Source organism: Phocoena sinus, chromosome 3, assembly GCF_008692025.1.
Source record: "Phocoena sinus isolate mPhoSin1 chromosome 3, mPhoSin1.pri, whole genome shotgun sequence".
NCBI lineage: Eukaryota > Metazoa > Chordata > Mammalia > Artiodactyla > Phocoenidae > Phocoena > Phocoena sinus.
The window spans coordinates 23,544,202-23,563,145 of record NC_045765.1 but is presented as its reverse complement, the minus strand read 5'-3'; the positions used below and the strand labels follow the sequence as shown (position 1 = coordinate 23,563,145).

At 49.2% G+C, this 18,944-nt stretch overlaps 1 long non-coding RNA gene across 1 annotated transcript in view; it reads left to right on the top strand.

The window, feature by feature from the left end:
• Positions 1–17,980, top strand: part of LOC116751876 — a 64,574-nt gene extending 46,594 nt beyond the window's left edge. The window contains exon 3 of the long non-coding RNA XR_004349361.1: positions 17,853–17,980. This is a non-coding gene — a long non-coding RNA (uncharacterized LOC116751876). The remainder of the gene's footprint in view (positions 1–17,852) is intronic.
• The last annotated feature ends 964 nt before the right edge of the window (positions 17,981–18,944 follow it).

The window sequence follows — 18,944 nt, the reverse complement described above, 5'->3', positions numbered from 1 at the left end:
CCCAGCCAAAGACCGCATTTCTCAGCCTTCCTTGCAGCCATGTAGCCAAGGGTGGCCATCTGGCTAACGGTGCCTGTCTTGTGTCCTTAAAGAGGGGAGGACATGCACTGCTCCCGCCTCACCCCGCGCATCTTACTGAGGGGTATGGTCGCCAGGAGCACAGGTGGTGGAGCTGGTGATTCAACCTCTTTGTTTTCTGTAAAACTGAGATACTACTATCTAAAAGAGTCACAGCTATAAAGTGTTTAGAATGGGGCCCGGCATGTACATGTGCTGCTAAAGCATTATTCCATCAATAAGATTCTGCAGCACTCCAAGGAGGGCAGAGCAACAAGAGTGTGGGAGCCTGGGCCCCAGTTCCCACACTGCGCTTGCACCGATATGTGGGGACATGTTGACTGCTCTCTCCTTGAAGCCACTGTGTCTCTGTATCTCTGATGCAGCACTTGAGCTTATATCCTTCCAATACAATGAATAAGTCAGAGGTCAGCTGGGGTTTACCAGGTGAATTGCCTCAAACTGCCCCAAAGTGCATGGCCCTTGAGAGTCCAGAGTGACACTAACACCCAGGTTCTGTGGCTCCTGGACCTTGTGAGCCCAGCTTCCTCTCATGCCACCCTAGCCTACACCACACCATGACCTTGAGTTCCCACAACAGTGACAGCAACCAGGTACCCAGGTGACACATAGGTGCACTGAGCTAACGTCGCTGAAAGAGGTTGACCGAGTCCCTGGGTGGCAGGGCACACCACCATCACAGACTTTGATCTCCGGCTGGACCCCCATGTCTCCTTCTCCCCCACCCCGTGAGCCCATTTTTTCTTCCCGAGCTGCCTGTGACAGCCAGGGAATGCCCCTTGCAGCCCTCTGTTTACAGGGTGTGTAAGTGACTAAGGGCCCCTGCTGCATCTGTGTGGCAGAGAAACGAAGGTGGGCCATCCCTGGCAGACATAGGACTACTCTGACAGTAGACTTTGGCTCAGGCACAGCCCTCCAAACCACGGTGATAGCACAACGGCCTGGGACATCTCCACCCAATCTTCCCTCTCTCCCTCACTCAGGGTTAGAGTGCATCATTGTCCGACTGCTGTCCAAGCCCTCGCTCTCTCCCCCATTAATCCCATGGGCATTTCCTTTAATAAAACCCCTGTATGTTTGCTCCTGTCTTGCCATATGCTCCTCCAGTAAGACACGTTGCCCACGTTTCTTACAAGAAGAAAGAGATATGATTAATTCCTTCACAATTAGGGGACTTATTCTATCCCAGGACCTTTTGCCTACCTAAAGAGAACCGTGCCTCACTCAGAGTGGTATTCAGACACCAGTAATATATTTTGGTAATGGTAGAGCTTTCCCAGCTGCCTTTGGATAGAAGGGTCTGCTCTGTCTTTATACAGTTGGAAGGGTGGGAGTGCAATGCCTGCGAGTTGGGAGAGGTCTGGATCTTTGACTAGGCCTGTTTGAATCTCTAGAAGGAAAGGAGAGGTGATTTCATGTGCCAGTTTGGATGCTTTGGGGAGCAAGTAACAGAAACGCAAACTCAGAACAGTTTAAACAAAGGAGGATCTATGATTCAACGTAGAGTGTCTTCAGGGCCTGTTGACTCCCTGGTTCTTCATGTTACCAACCATCCGGTTTCCTTCGATCCCACTGCTCTGGCATCTTAGGCCTGTCAGTCCTGCCTTAGCCTGCTTCCCTCATGGTGCCAAGGTGGCTGCCACAGCCCAGTCATCACACTCAGTTGCAGCAACATTTTGCCATAAGCAAAAGAGACTGCATTTCTCTGTGTTTCTCATTGGAAAAGTGAGCAAACTTTCCCAAGTCCTGCAGCAGGACTATGGTCAGAATTTTGTCACATGCAGTTTTGCACGTTTTACTGTCAGAGGAGTGGGACTGCACGTTTGGCTTGGACAATTGGGATTTAGTCTCGAGCTGAGGGTAGGGCTACCTTGCCTGAGGGGTGGAATCTGAACACAGTTCTGATTCCATTTTTAGTTGGAAAATGTGTTGCTCTTCCTTCGCTTTCCACCATTCAAGCTGTTCAGCCCCTTTCTATTTTTGCTGAACTGTCTCTTGGTCTCCCCAAAGGCAGGACATTCTTTTTGGTCTCTTGATTGCTAAATTGGTTCTATTTAGCAACTTCCTGGCAGCCAGGAGTGGTCTGATTCCTGAGCTCGTTTTACTAGTGAGTTGCCTTTGGCTGCAAATGATTAAAATCTTTTGAAGTAAGCAGAAGTAACGAAAGATCTTTTTTTAAAAAAATGACTTTAAAAAAATGACTATGTGATTTAATATTAAAGATAATCTCTAAGTTCCCTTCCAGCTTAATGTCTGACCTTGAGAACATAAACTAGGTGTCCAGCATGGTGACCTGGGCTTTGCCTCTGGCATGCTATGAAATTTGGGATAAATAATGGCTCCTCTCTGGGCCTCAGAATCTCAATCCAAAAATTGATTGGGGTAGGCCAGATCTGGGACAGCAGATCATTTCAGTTAAGTGGCAGAGGCTGCCTGGAGCAATATGTTAAGAAGGACTCAGAAGTTCAGTGGGGGGAAAGTACTGTGATCTATTGGTGATGTCTGCCAAGGACAAAAGAGGGGAAAGTGGTAGGACACATTTTGTTGACTCTGGGCTAGAAGGTCTTGAAGAGCCTTCTAGCTCTAACATTCTTTGGCTCTTATTTTTTCCTTCCCCATAGTTTATGCTGAGATTTTGAAGAGGCAATCCAGTGCAGTTAGGAAAGTGGCTTCTGCTGGACCTGGTAGCTGTATGACCTTGGGCTTATGTTTCTTCAAATACAGCATTGTTTTGCCTCTAGAATTCCTCCATGAATACAGAGCCAGAAATAAAATCTTGTATCCCTCTGTGAATGAGTATGTTCTGCTTTGTGTTTTACAGGTAGATATAGATAGGGATATGAATATAGACATATAGATATGAATAGTGTGTGTATGTAAGTATATGTGCTTATAACAACATATACACATGCATATCCTCATATGTCTAGAAAGCATACCTAATGCATACTAATTCATTCACTCAGTCACTCAACACACATATATGTTGCACATCTACTATATGCCAGGCTCTCTTGAGTGCTGAAGATAAACAGCAGTGAACAAGACGGTTAGTCTCTGACATCCTCAAGGGGCTTTTATTCTAGGAGGAGAGAGAGACAATAAGCAAATGAGTACATAATTGTCACTTGTACATAAATGTAGAAACCTGAAGGAGGGGAGGGAACAGCATGCCAGGCAGAGGGAATAGCAGCTGTGAAGGCTCTGAGTCAGGAATGAACTTGGCAAGTGCAAGGGACAGCAAGGTGGCCAGAGTGGAAGGGACATGTTAGCCAGGGGGAAGCATCATGGGAGGGAGGATGTGAGGTCCGAGAGGCCAGGTCCTGCAGGGCTTTGTAGCAGGTGAAGGTGTGGGTTGTGCCCTGAGTGGGACAGAGGCTAGTAGGGTTCCGAGCAGCTGAGGGACTTAGCTTTTAAAGGATCCTTTGGGTGCTGTGCGGTTGGAGAGTGGGAGGGAACACAGCAAGGGTGGAAGCCGGGAGCTGGGTCAGGAGGAGGCTGTTGTGACAGCAAAGGCAACAGGGGATGGTGCCTCTGGCCAGGGTGGTAGAAGTGGGGGTGGGGAGAAGTGGTCAATTTCCTGATGTATTCCGAAGATGGAGCTCAGGGAATTAGGGGATGGATTTTGCCCCAGGGATGAGGGAAAGAGGACTCAGGGATGACTCTTACATTTCTGGCCTTGAGCAGCTGGTGAAAGGTGGTACGGTTTACTAAGAAGGGAAAGACTGGGGAGGAGCAGGCATGGGGCAAGGAGATCGAGGTCCTACTTGGACAAGCTAAGATGATCACTGGACAGGTGTGGGAGAGCCCAGCGCTGGAGATAGAAATTAAGTGTTAGTTGCTGATATGTATTTTAGGACCCTGTGTCAGAGCCAAGGCTCAGAAATGTGTAAGTGTAATCTCCTTTAATCCTCACGACAAGATTGTTGGACGGGTCATACCATTTTTTATCGCCTCTAAAGCTCTGTTGGCTGTATGGCACGTTCTGATTTCAGAGCTGCTAAAATGTGGAAAGCTGTGCATCTTAGAACTGATGAAATATGGTCGTACTGTTCCCATCTTCCCGATGAAGAAACTGAGACTCAAGTAGCTGGCTCAGGGTTTCGAAGCCAGTAATTGGCAGAGTTGGGATTCCTGTTCTTGTCCTATTGTTACCGCTCCTCATGCACGTGGAATGCTTAGCAGTGACTAAGTAGTCAGCCTCCTTAATGGGGTCATCATTATCAGCTGTTGAATGCACTGGATCGTAGACACGCCACATACGTTCAGCAGGATGCCACGCAATACAGCGCAATGTACACACCTGTACAAAGGTCAGGAACATAAAAATGTCTTGGGCCTAAAAGCACACATTTTGATATATGATTGGGTAGCTTTTCATACCCAAATCGTCTGGGCTCAAATTTGCGTGTATTAAAGCACGAAAAAGATATTCTTAAGAATGAACAGCCTCCATCCTGCCCCAGTTCAATCTCTCTTGCTTGGAGCGTTCGATTTTGCTCAAGACTTATCCCACAATCTCCCTTGATTTCCAAGGAAAACCAGCTTCCCATAAGTGGAGAGACTCAAGTCAAAGAACAGCTGCTCACGGGGCACGTGTCCGTGACTCTGGGGTTTTTCAGGCCTCAGCAGCTGCAGAGGAACTGGAAGTGAGTGAAGGTCACTTCCACCCCCTGCAAATTGAAAGCTACCCAGATGAGAACTGCAAGATGTGAGGAACATAAGCCTACACTTGGTTCTTAGACGGTTCCAAGCTCCTCTCAGAAGTTCGAGGTTGCTCTGAGCAGGATCTAAGCAGAGTAGGGTTGGAAGATTTAGGAATGCTGCTCGCATTCTGACATGTGGAAGTTTGTCCACTTTCGTTGCCATGTGATGAGATTGGATCCACCTGGATAATCCAGGCTCGTCTCCCCACCTCAGTGTCCTTAGCCTTAATCACACTTACAAAATCCCTTTTGCCATGTAAGATAACATTTTGATGTGGGCATTTTGGGGGGTCATTGGGTCATTATTATGGTGACCGCATCAGTCTATTTCCTTTCTTTCTTTAGTGTGTAGAACAGACCTGAAAATTAGTAGGTGTTCATTAAGTTTGTTGAATGAGTGAAGAGCCACCATGTGCGGGGCAGGGACCAGGTGGTGGGCAGATGTAAAATGCTGGAAATGTGGTTTCTCACTTGCTGTTTACCCTGGGTGGTAGGTTTTACCCCCATTTTACAGATGGGGAAGCTAAGGCTCAGAGAGGTGACATTACTTGCCCAAGACCATCCAGCTGGAGAATGGCAGAGCTGGAACTTGAATCTGTGTCTTTCTGTCTCCAAAGCCCAAGGTCTATACTCCTGTCTGAGTCAGGAATGAACTTGGCAAGTGTTCAAGGAGGATGTCTCAAGCCTGGGCCTGCCCCTGCCCACAGGTATCTTATTCACATCTGCTCACCTTTCCATGTTGGCATTGCCTGTTCCAAAACTGAAGATTGTTTCAGGCCTGTCTTCCTCCCTTTCATTTGGAAAACTCCTTAAGTTCTTTTGATGAAATCAGTTCCACCAGCCTGACGTAAGGATTAGATGAGATTGGGGTATAAGCTTTGCTACTCCATGTGTGGTCCAGAGGCCAGCAGCATTGGCGTCACCTGGAAACTGTTAGGAATGCAGACTCCCAGGGCCCCACAGCAACTGATTCAGGCTCTGTGTGTTGATACAGTCTCTGGGTGGTTTGTTCACACATCAGTCTTTTTAATTTATTTTTATTGAGATGTAATTGACATATTACGATGTATAAATGTAAGGTGTACATTGTATACGTGTAAGTTGATTTGATACATTTACTGTATTTATTGCAATAAATTACCATATTTATTATGCTAATTATGATACCCACCATAGCCTGTTAGCTAACACCTCCATCACGTCAAATAAATCAAATAATGATCATTTCTTTTTTGGGGGTGAGAACATTTAAGATCTAGTCTCTTAGCAACTTTAAAGTATATAATACAGTACTGTTGACTATGATCACGATGCTGTGCATTAGATCTCCAGAACTTATTCATCTTCTAACTGCAAATTGTACCCTTTAACCAGCACCTCCCCAGTTCTCCCACCGCCCCCCCCCCCCGCCGCAGCCCCTGGTAATGACCATTCTGCTGTCTGTTTCTAATGAGTTCAGTTTTTCTAGATTCCACATATAAGGGGTCTTATACAGTACTTGTCTTTCTCTGTCTGACTTATCTCACTTAGCCTAAAGCCCTCCATTTTCATCCATGTTGTCACAAAAGGCAGGACTTCCTTCTTTCTCAGGGCTGAATGATATTCCATTGTATGTAAATATACCACATCTTCTTTATCCATTCGTCATTGATGGACACTTAGGTTCTTTCCATACCTTGGCTATTGTGAATAATGCTGCAATAAACATGGGAGTGTAGGTATCTTTTCGGTATCCTGTTTTCATTTCCTTTGGATAAATACCCAGAAATTGGATTGCTGGACGTGCAAAAATCAACCAGTGGGGTACTGCATCAAACTAAAACAATTCTGCATGGCAAGAGAAAGAATCAACAAAATGAAAAGGCAACCTACAGAATGGAAGAAAATATCTGCAAATCATATATCTGATAAGGGGTTAATATCCAAAATATGTAAAGAACTCATACAACTCAATAACGACAACAACAAAAATCCATTTAAAAATAGAACTACCACCCATCCAGACACACTGTAAATGCTCGATAAAATGTTAGTTGATGACTGCAGGAAGCTGGACCTATTATTTTTATGATAAAAAAGAATCTCAAATTCTCCTGTGATGTAAATAGTCTCGAAGGTCCTTTTAAGTCAGTGTTTTATCTAAATCAGAAATAGAAAGAAAATAAGCAACGGGCAGATTACAAAGACCCAGATTCTTTGGGCGAAAAAAAAAAAAGGGAGAAAGAAAAGAAAAATATATTGAGTGTAGTGAGTGTTTCCTAGGCCATCTGTGTGAAGAAATAACAAAACCAACCTTGAAATAACAGCAGGAGAGAACACTTGAGAGCTTTACTTGACAGAATTATTGGAAATGGTGCTTCCTGGTTCAGGGAAAAAAAAAAAAAATTCGAATATATTTGTCCTTTTTTTCCTAGCATGTTTACAACTCCCGGTAAAGCCAACAATCGGTTTTCAGCTCTTTTTGATTCTACTCATCCTGTGGTTAATAATTTCCAGTTTACCCAGCAGGCTACGTCACCTCCCCTTTCCTGGGAAAGAATTTCTGTGCCCCGGCTGGCAGCGAACCTGTCTTCCTAGCAGCTGCCCAAGTCATCCAGCCCACCCCTGCCTTCTCTCCAACAGGGACCCTCCCGGTGGGTGTCAGAACAGTGACTCAGTGTTCTGCATGGGGGTGAGGGAAGAAGAGAGGGCTGTCTCCCTGTCCTTTTATTAATCTGGCGACGAGAAGAATTTTCTGTTTCCTGGGAAATAGCTGATAAAGGGCATTTTGTCTGCTGCTATTTATGTATACCTAGGCTGAACAAATCCCCAAACTCTGCTCTCCCCAGCCCCCACTGGAGCTGGAACTTTGAAAACAGGGGACAATGATGAAAGCCTAGAGCCAGCAGCCTGGTATGAGCCTGGGTACGCCATCTCCCCTTCCTCCTCTCACCTGCTGTTGAAAGCTATGCCAGCTGCTGCCACATCCAGGGGTTGGCTTCTCAAACCTCCATGGCCCTGAGGAATGTTTCTTTGGGCCGGTGGGGTGGGGTGGCATGAGGGGATTTGGCGGAAAGTGGGCTAGAGTAATCAGAGGGCACATCCCTGCAGCCTGTAGCACCAGCCATCGCCTGCCCCCTCCCCGGGTGCAAATCTTTGCCCAGCAGCCTTGCTATCACCAGATCTGGCCAGCCTCAGTGCAGGGGGAGGTGCGGGCTGCCAACAGGCTCAGTGAGTTTCTGATCATCCTCTCCCCAGTTTATCTGAATGGGCAGAATGGCTGCAAAATAAACCGGCAGAAAAACCCAGGGTGTTCCTGAAGAGTGTACCTGCAACTTCCTGTTTACAGCTCCATGGGAGAAGCCCTGGGGACCAGTTCTGCACACGTCAGTTTTCTCTCTGCTTCCTCTGAGATCCCTGACATTGTGAGGGCAAAGGCCTTCCCTTTGCCACCTGGAAAAATAATACCCTGGGAACGTGAGCTTAACTGTGAAGGCTGCTCAAAAAAAAACACCAAGTTGGCAAGTTGGGGTTTGTGACTAAGGTTGACTTGAGCCAGAATCTTCAGGTCCTTCTGAGAGCATCCCCCATCCTATTGTGGGGGTCACAGTCTGAGACCCCGTGAGATAGCCCACTTGAGGACTTCAGGGGGTCAGCCGTAGGGAGCGGGGAAGGCTAAGGCAAAGGCATCCGAGCCCCACCCTACCTGCTGTGTGTCCTTTGCTTTCCACAGTTCCCTTTCCTGGACTAAAATGAAGAGTTGGGCATTCTCAAAGGGCTTTGTCATGGTGATGCCAGGCAAATGGTTGTCCCAAGGACAGCCTAACGATTGGGAAGATGTTTCTTTCAAACAGCCAAGCAGCAGGGGTGGTGGCCACTGAAAGAGTGTGCAGGGACTGGCAGGATTGTCCTCCCCTTGGAGCTTGTTCGAATGCAGAGTCTCAGACCCTGCTGATCTGAACGTGCCCTTTAACAGACTCTCCCCTCCCCCCTGCCCCAGGAGGTTCCTACACACATTAGAAGAGAAGCGCTGCCCTAGGGCACCCAGCCCCGTGGCCTCCTTATGATGTGTCCCAAGACCTGAAAATTCAAATGCCAGAGTGGGCAGGCAGGTGACGGAGGTGCAGAAAGTGGGCTGGGTGGACCTGTGAGGACTGGACAGCAAATGTCCTGGCTGAAGGGGCAGCTGTTAACCCTGGCCTGTCCTTGTCATGCAGGGATCCAGCCCAGGGTGACCAGAACATGATCTTTTTCAAGAGAAGCCTAAATTTGGATTGTTTTGAAATCACCCACTATTAAAATGTTGGCAATTAATTAATTTTTTTTTTGAAAGAAAGAAAACATGGGGGCAAACCTAACACAGCATGTCAGGGAACATCTTGGGGCCATGGGTCTGTAACCTCAGGTTGACTCCCGCCACCCTGGATGAGCTCTGAGACTAGTGAGGGAGATGGAGAATTTCGATATAATACCACAAGGGAACACGTGCTACCAGACCTCTGAAAAGAGGTACTGAGTTCAGCCTAAGGGCATCTTTATTCAAATTGTCCATTCATTATTCAGAAGTGTTTACTGATCCCCTACTAGGAGCTGGGCTTTGTGCTGAAGCTAGGGATAGAACAGTGAACAAGACAGATAGAATCCCTACCCTCAAAGAATATTTAGACTGGAAGATGGGACCAAGAGGCTAGACATGGGAATGGTGTTCCAGGCAGGGAGACTTGCATGTGCAAAGGCCCTGAGGTGCAAACAGCATGTTGTAGGTGGGGAGCTACAAGCACATGGGTGCTAGGGGAGTTTGCTGTGTGATTGAGGAAGGGTGTGAGGCGAGGCTGGGAAGGGAGGCGGGGCCAGAAGACAGTGGTCCCTACTGTACCTACGGTTAAGGAGCTTGAATTTGGACCCACATGGCTGGAATTCAATTTTCCTAAATTCATACTAGCTGCTGAGAGGAGGATGAATCTAACAAGCAGGGAGCGGGGAAATACCAGAAGTCCAGAGAGCAGTCAGGGGAGACTTGGGCAGTGGTCCAGGAGTGAGGTGATGAAGGCCTGAACCGGGGGCATTGTGCAGGGATGGAGAGGTGTGTGTGGATTCGAGAACTGTGCAGGGTTAAAAACAGCCGGATGATGCTAGCTTGATGGGGACCATGGGGAAGAAGGAGGAGCCAGGGTTTCTGGTCTGTGTGCTGGGTGGATGTGGATTGCTGTGGTTGGTGATAACAGTGGTTACTTGCACGGCCAACAGAGGCAGAGCCTGCCTGGGTTCGAATGCCAGCTCCACCCCTTATTCTGTGAGTGACCCTGGCCAAGTTCTTTCAACCCTCTGAGCCTCGTGCTCCCCATCTGGGGAAGGTGGCAGGAATACTGGCTTAGTTGGTGTGAGGATAAGATGAGATAAATGGTGAAAAGCACTCATCGGCATGCACTGTGAAACCTACTGGCCCCCTAGCAATAGAATGTAGCTCAAAAAACACTAAAATGGTTTACAAGGTACCTGTCATGGCCTGAATGGTGGCCCCTCAAAGATATGCCCATGTCCTAATCCCTGGAGACTGTGAATGTGACCTTATTTAGAAACAACGTCTTTGCAGATGCAATTAAATGAAGGATCTCAAGATGAGATCCTCCTGGACTATTCGTGTGGACCCTAAATTCAATGATGGGTGAAGAAACACACAGAGAAGAAGACATACAGGTAGAGATTGGACTGATGGAGACAAGAGCCAGGGAATGCCTATGGCCACCGGAAGCTGGAAGACGGAGGAAGATTCTCTCCTAGAGCCCTCGGAGGGAGCGTGGCCCTGCCAACACCTTGATTTCAAACTTCTGGCCTCCAAAACTGTGAGCGAATAAGCCATTGTTGTTTTAAGCCATCCAGTTTGTGGTGATTCGTTACGGCAGCCCCAGGAAACTCACCCAGTGCCCTTCCACAGCGTCTCACCTTGACACCGCATGAAAAGTAGAGGAAGTCGGTAGGTGGCCCTGGCTATGCCCATTTTACAGAGTAGGACATTGAGTCTCAAAGGGGTGGAAGCAGCGGCTTGAAGACACACAGCCAATGAGCTTCACGAGCCTAGAACTCTGCTCTCCTGAGTCCTCTTCCACCCACTGGCCTTTCTGGAACATTCCACCCTCCTCCCTGCACCAGGCACCAGTGGGTTATGAGGTGCGGTTCACCGTGTAGTCAGGGAAGGTTTGCAGGGTCCCAAAGCAGCTTCTTCCAAGACCAGGCAAACAGCTGGTGGGGATGAGGGCCCTTCTGAGAACGGGGAAGGGGGCAGCTGTCAAAGGGCATCCTACCTGTTTGGCTTCATTAGCTCCCAGCTCCCCTGAGTGGCTCCCAGATTCCCTCCTAGAAACACAGCCGAGAAGAACCGAGCTGGGAAAGCATTCACACGTTTGCTGGCGAGAGGCGCTACTTTGAATAACTGAATAACTTTACAATACTTGTACTACAGATATACCTGGTAGTCTTACGTGTTTCCTAAGACAAGGTAGGGTTTAACAAACACCAACAAGCAAATCAAAAGAAATAAATATGTAAGTAAACGTTATGGTCTTGAATATTTGTGGCTAAACTTGCCTTTAGTTAACGTCATATTATGAATTTAAATTTATTGGAAGGACTCATAGGGTAACCAGCTCTTACCGTATTGAGTACGTAATGAGTCCTGCTGTCTCAGCAAATCTCCATACCATCCTTGTGAGGCTATATTACTACCGCTGATTTTTAACAAATGAACACATCAGGACTGCGGTGAGTTGAGTGCCTCATGTAGGGCTGCACTTAGATGTTCCAGAACCAGGATTTCACCCCAAGCCAGTCTAATCCCTGAGCTTGTCCTTTTGATTTAAGCCCCTGGTTTTCAACCCTGGCTCCACACTGGGAGCACTTGGGGAGCTTTGAATGATCCTCCATCAGGTGCTGCCCCTGTGAGTCTGAACCAGTTGGCCTGGGGTGTGGCCGCAGTGTAGGATTCTTCCAAGCTCCCCAGGAGATTTTGAATGTGCAGCCAGGGTAGAGAAACCCCTGCTTGAAATCCATGTCACATGTTGAAGTTCAGAGAGCCAAGGGGCTGGTTTCAAGGCCAGGCTTCCCTTCCTGATTTTGCTTTTTGTAATCCCAGGTTGGCTTAAAGGGAAATGTACTGCCACACTTTAAAACAAAACCAAACAATTGGGATTGATGGGGCGTGCAATGTGAACCAGAACCGTGCTAATCGGTTCCCTGCGTGATGTAATGTCATCCTCACCACACTGCCCTCATTGTTCAGAGGAGGAAACTGAGGCCCAGAGGGTGGAGGTGTTTGCCCAGGTTGCAGAGCTGGTGGGTGGTGGTACCAGGATTCAGACTTGGGGCCCTGTTTCCTGTCCAACACTGGTAACTTCTCTGCTGTGTGCTCACAAACACACACATGTGCCCAGCATTCTTTATTTCTGTTTGTTAAGGTTGTGGCATGGGCTTAGGAAGAGTCAGGGATGTGTGGGGTGGGACGGGGGGGATCTGGTTTCAGTACTAGCCTCCAGGGGCCCAGGGAAGTGTGTGCTCGGCTGGGCTGAGAAGGGGCAGGAGGGAGACAGAACCACCAGCCATCCCTGAGGCCTGGCCTCCTCTCTCAGCAGAGGCCCCCCTTGCTGCCCCTCTGCGCCCCTCCAGGTTTGGCTGCCCCAGCTGTGTTGGCAGAGGGGACTGAAGAACCAAGCACCCCCAAACTCCTGTGACTTCACTTCCTGCCTTTACTTTTAGACCTTGTATTCAGTGTGAAGGCTGTTTGTACCAGGATGACAATAATTAAAAACTTAAAAAATAAGGATTCTACCGTTTCTTGAGAGAGTGTTACATGTAGGTAGCAAGAACCAGCGAGTAGTAAGAATCAGCACTCTTATTCGAGTCTCATAACGTGTCACAGAGAGTGGGAAAATTGTCCCCATTTTACTGATGAGGAAAACTGAGGCCCACAGCTCACATGACTTTCTTAAGATCATCCCACAGCTAGGAAACGGCAGGTTTGTTATTTTCACCTGCATTGTTAAACTCCATGCCGACTCCGCTGCGAAAGAGGGATTTTTCCTGCCCCCTCAGCTAACCACCTTCCAGGCTACACTGCCCAGTGCTGGCGAAATTACAGGTGTAGACCGTGCTTGCAGATGCATTCAGGGTCTCATACCCTGAATCATAGCTTACCAGTTAAAGTTGGAAACAATCTCTGCAGAAATCCAAGCCCAATCTCTTTGCTTGACAGATGGGGCAACTGAGGCTCAGTGAGGCAAAGCGACTTGCCCAAGGTTATGCAGTCAGCTAGCTCTGGACTAGGACTAGAACCCAGGTCTCTAGACTTGACATCTGGTTCTCTTATCAGCCATAGGCCAACTAGTTTCATTCATTCATTCATTCATTCATTCATCTCTTCAGTCTGTTAATAGTATTTTGGTGTGTTTGTTAACATTATTTCATTTGACTCTTGAAACAATCCCATGAGGTCAGTTATATGACTACACATGAGGAGACTGAGGTTCAGAGGGACCCCAGAAGACAAGTGGCAGAGCTAGAATTTGAAGCCAGGCCTCCTGAGAGGGGGGAGGAGCTGCAGAGTCAGGAGGGTGACAGCACAGGGCTGCTGCACGGGTAGATCAGGGCTGCCTCGGCCTCATGGGCTTTGCCTCTGTTCTGGAGGTGGGGGTCAAGTCACTGTGCTGGCGTTGAGGGTGGTGGTGGGGCTGGGCCTGTGGGTGAAGGGAGGCCATGGAAACAGGTATCTCTGAGGTGGGCTCATAGGAGGGATCACGGATGGTCCTCCCTGAGAGGTTTCTGAAAAAGAATCTGAGCAGAGCACACTGGGCACAGTCATCTTCCGAGGGCAGGGTGGTTCCTGCCCGCTGAACCACACAGGGGCCACCAGCAGGGCATAGCCCCTCTCAGGAGTGTCATCCAGGTCTGCTTCACTGGGCGGGAGTAGAGAGGACAGGGGGCGTGGCCCAGTGCTTCATGCCTGGTCACTTGCACCTGTTCTATAGAGTTGATACATTCACTGCATTGAAGAGTTTTCTAGCTGGAAACGCCTTTTAAGATGATCGGGGCCAGCATTTCCCAAAGTGCAGGGCAAGGAGGTGGGATATTACCTGTGGTCTGCAAGAACACGGAGGTGGTCCACACACCTGGTACTAAATGACATTGTGTTAACCGGCGAGGCATTCCCTCTTCAGGTCTCCTTTAACCTTACGATGCTGCAGGGAGAGAGTCTCACCTTGCTAAAGTCTCACCTGTATGTTGGGGTGTCTTTAAATACCTCCCAGAACACCTGCTAATCTGCTCCCACCCCCTCACCCCACCCCCCCTGAAGGCCCAGAGTCTTCAGGAAGTGACAGCATCTAACTAACGATGTATCACTGTGCTGTGTTTACAGCTATCTTCTATCGATGGCAAATGATACTGGCTCTTCAGTTAGGGCAGTGTTATAAAGTTTTCATTTAAATGAGTGATTTAAGTTTTTAAAAGGGGGCGCCTCGGGCTTCCCTGGTGGCGCAGTGGTTGAGAGTCCGCCTGCCGATGCAGGGGACACGGGTTCGTGCCTTGGTGCGGGGAAGATCCCACATGCCGCGGAGCGGCTGGGCCCGTGAGCCATGGCCGCTGAGCCTGCGTGTCCGGAGCCTGTGCTCCGCAACGGGAGAGGCCACAGCAGTGAGAGGCCCGCGTACCGCAAAAAAAAAAAAAAAAAAAAAAAAGGGGGCGGGGGGTTGCCTCTGTTTTTAGACAAATGTCAAGCCAATCATCCTGCAGGCTTCTCTGGCTGTGGCAACTTGTGAAGTAGAAAGGAGGTGACTGAGGCAGAAGGCACCGAGCCGGGGCCCTCCCACGCTGGAGGAGGAACCGTAGCCTTGCCTTGCCTTAACTTCCAAATCTGCAGAATGGGGGAACAAGCCCATCCCTCCCAGCAGTGACATTGGGAAGGGCCTTGCCCAGAGGCTCGCAGTGAGGCCAGGCGAGCAGGCACCTTCTAACCACTTTTCACTCCTGCTGCCCTAGAAAGCCTCCTTCGGCTTCTTCTATTGTTTATATGTCTGGGAGCCAAGATTTGGTGGGTGAAGTTCTCCAGTAACCTGTGTGTCTTTATCCCAGCCTCCTCGGATATGGCTGTACCTTCTGATCTTGTCTCTGACTTGAGGGGCCCCCCACCCCCGGGCGGATTGCCCGCTGGTCTGGGCAGCAGGTGTCTGTCTGCCCCTCTGGGGACTCCCGCTGCCGGGACAGGCGACTGTGTTTCTGACTTCCGGGCTCTGACTCCGCTGTTGCTCTCCTACATAACCCCAACCCACCCTCCCTGACTCAGCTGTAGTATCACCTTCTGGATGATTTCCCAGGTCCCCAAGGCTGGGGTGTCCCTGCTCCGTGCTCTCAGCCCCCTGCTCTCTCCTCTGTCACGGCACTCATCATGGGATATTGTCATTCTCTAGTTACTCATCCGGAGCCCCCATTACATGATGCAGTCGCTGAAGGAAGGACAGTGTCATTCTTGACTTGGCATTCCCATAGCCTGGGGCCTGGCACATAGAAGGCCCGCGTGAAGTTTGTTGAGCAGTATAATAACAGCAATCATTGTTCATTGAACACTCACGAGGTGTCCCCATTTTATGAAACAGGACACTGAGCTCAGAGATGAGTAGCCTCTTGCCCAAGGACACACAGCAAATGACAGAACTGAAACTTGAACCAAGGGCAGCCTCTGGAGCCCACATTCTTGTTGCATGTCACAGCCATTCTCTCTGTCCCCCTCTCTCTCCACACACACACACACACACACACACACACACGCATGCACCCTACACACGCCACACACAAACATGGTGAGGCTGGAGAGGCTGATGCAAGGTTCTGGCCCTTCCTGCTTCTCCCCGGCTATTTGCTGTTTGCTTAACCCGGCCTCTGTCCCTTCCGGGAGCCTGACTCTGGCTGCCTGTGGGTGCAGCCGCCCTCGCCATGCGGACTCGCCAGGCAGCCCACTAGGGCCTGGCTGCCCACCGGGAGCCCATTAGTCAAGTCGTCCTACAGCACGATTATGCCTTCGCCATGGTGATTTCAGGCCCAGCTGCCAGGCCCACGTGCAAATTTGTGCTGATTTGATTAGCTTGTTTAGTCATCGCTGCTGATGAGAGCGGGCTGCGGCCACCAAATGACATCCTGCTGCCTGCAACTCTGTAATCGCTTTTGGAAGGGATATTATGTTAATATCTCACACGAGAGCCTCCAATCACGCAGAACGTCGGGGCGGCCAGGCCCAGACCATATGGTACATCCGAGGTCCTCCTTTGTAATCCTGGGTAATTGAAATCCTCTGCCTCATTCAAACGTGAAAAGCCTTCCTCCTGATGGGTAGCAGAGGGCCCTTTGGCAATTTACTCACCACTCCTTATGGGAACATTGTCTGGGGGATGATGGCAGGGTGGGCGGGGATTCAGGCCAGAGAAACTTGACCCTTTTTAAGAACAAAAATCCCTGGTACCTGATTGTTTAAGAGGAAAACCAACAATAATAATAGTAACTACCAGTTACCGAGCTCTTCCAATGTTCTAGGCACTGAGATAATTACATCCGGTGCCTTATGGCAAACTGCCAGACAAGTGTTACTCCCATTTCAAAGATGAGGAAACTGAGGCTCAGAGAGAGCGACAAGCTTGCCCAGGACCACCGGCTAGGAGTAGAGGCATCAGGACTTCTCCCAGGTCTGTCTGACCCCACGCCCTGGACTTTGCCAGCCACAGTCCGACTGGGAGCTGGAAAGGGTTTCGAGACTGTCAATAACCCCCAGACAGCTACCACTTAATGTGGTGCCTTGAAATCGTGAGTGTCAGAAACCGCTGGAGGTCTCATTAAAATTCACAAATTTCTGGGCCCCATTCCCAGAATTATGATTCAGTAGATCCAGGGTGGAACCCGAGAATTTGCATTTCTAGCCAATTCCCTGGTGCTGCTGAAGCTGCCGGGCCGAGGACCCCACTTTGAGAACCGCTGGTCTAGGGAATACCTACTGTAAGCATGGTACTACCCAAAATGGGGTGAGGTTTTTCACCCCATTTTTCTGAAGAGGAAACTGAGGCTTGGACAGCTGAATCGCTTTCCTAAAGGCTCTGAGCTATCATGTGGGATTTGAAAGGATGTGACTTGTCCACAGCACGAAGGTCACAGAGTCAGGATTCAGCCCAGGTCTTTGATTTGCGCTCCAGAGATGTGGCCTCGGGGAGGTGGTTGTTACATTTTGATTTTGCCTCCACCAGAAAAAACACAGAAAACTGTGTCAATGCTTGCTCTTAACGGGCTGTCTCTGTTGTGGGCCCAGGAGGTCGCTCACATTCTCCTGCGGGCCTTGGCTTGGGCCACGGTGGGCTCTTGGTGAGTGGACATGTTTACAGGCCAGCCTGTCCTTTCTGAGGACTGGCTCAGGTCCCCTTTGAAGCTGACTTGTGCTCAAATGGAAGGACCCCAAGCTGGGCTAGGCTGCCTGAGGGGCCAGAACCTGGGGCGAGTGAGGAGCTGGGAGGCTCGGGGTGGAGTGCGTATTCTGCCTTCCGTTCCACTATCCAGGGTGTTGCATGCTCCTCAGGGAACCCTGGGGACAGTTAGTTACAGGCTCCTCCTTCTTTACCTAGTGACCAAGGTCTACCCAGACTGTCCAGCCGTATACTCCCTGGTCAACCTCCTCTCCCTGCCCTCCATATTCCTGCCAGGTGAAGGAAAAGGAAACCGTCAATCACAGAGCATCACCCCAGGCTGGGTGCAGACCCACGCCCTGTCCTATATAAGATGCAGTGTTCCCATCATTCCCATTTTACAGACGTGCAAACTGAGGCTTGGAAAGGTTCCTGCCAAGTCACCCCCCTGGTTAGTGGGACAGAGCAAGGATTTAGAAGTGAGGCAGGCCAACCCCAAACCCAGGCTTCTGTCCACTCCCCTAACTGCCTCCCTCCTCCCTGTCCCCTTCCTTAAAATGCTCATGAGCATTTGTCAGTCTCCTGGAGGAGAAATCTTGTTTTCAGTGATTCCCAAGCATATTCGTCAGTGGAAACTTTTTTCTTTTCTTTTTTTTTTTTCTAGTGCAGAGTGCCTTATGAGAATCAGATGCTGGGGAATCGAGGTCTTCTGATTTGTGCCCTTGACTCCAAAGCACCAGCCCTCCAAGCTCAGGCAACTGGGCGCCTGTGACAGGCTTGCTGGGCTGGGACCTGTGGAAGGAGCAGGAAGGGGTCCTGTCTGCTGTCTCCAATGCGGTGTCCCCAAGGCTGGCACAGGCTGGCGCTTGATATTGGGTTGGCTAAAAAGTTCATTCGATTTTAAGTAAAAATAAAAGACATTTTTCATTTTCACCAAGAACTTTACTGAACTTCGTATTCACTGACCGAACAAACTTTTTGGCCAACTATATATATGTATATGTATATGTATATGTATATGTTTGTGGCAAACGTTTGTATCTTATAGCTCAATGTATCTAGCAGGGCCACCCTCTGAGAGCAGAGGCCTCAGATCCCATCCCATTTGACTCTTCAGAGGCTGGGAGACCTTGGGAAAGTCACCTTTCCTCTCTGGGCCACAGGGGTTCCCCTCCACGGCCTCTCTCCTCCATCTCTCCCAGGGTCTGTGCCAGTTTGGCAGGTGTGAAAGGCTTCTGTGACAGGGGACCACGTTGGCGAGGTGAGTTGTCATGGCTGCTTCGGTGAGAATAAGAATTTGGACTAAAAGGGAGAGAAGTCACAGCACTTAGACAGGAACCGTTGAAGTCTGCCCTGTCCAAAGTGGGAGCCACTCGGCACGTATGGCTATTAAACTGATTAATTATTTAACTAAAATGACACATGCAGTTTCTCTGGTGTGGCAGCCACATTTCAAGTGCTCGATAGCCACGTGTAGCTGGTGGCTACCGTATTGGACAGGGCAGGTAGGGAACACATCCACCATAGCAGAGTCCAACTGTTCCATGCTGAGAAGCTTGCGCTGCATTGTGACGTTCCCAGACGTTTATTGTTTTCACGTCCTCACATGGCTAATGACATTTAGCCTTTTGGAAGTCCTTTTGCATCTGCTTTTAGGAGAAAGAGGGAAACATGCGTTAGGAATCACCTGTTGTATGATTAATGACCTCCTTTAAAAAACAAACAAAAAAAAGGGCTTCCCTGGTGGCGCAGTGGT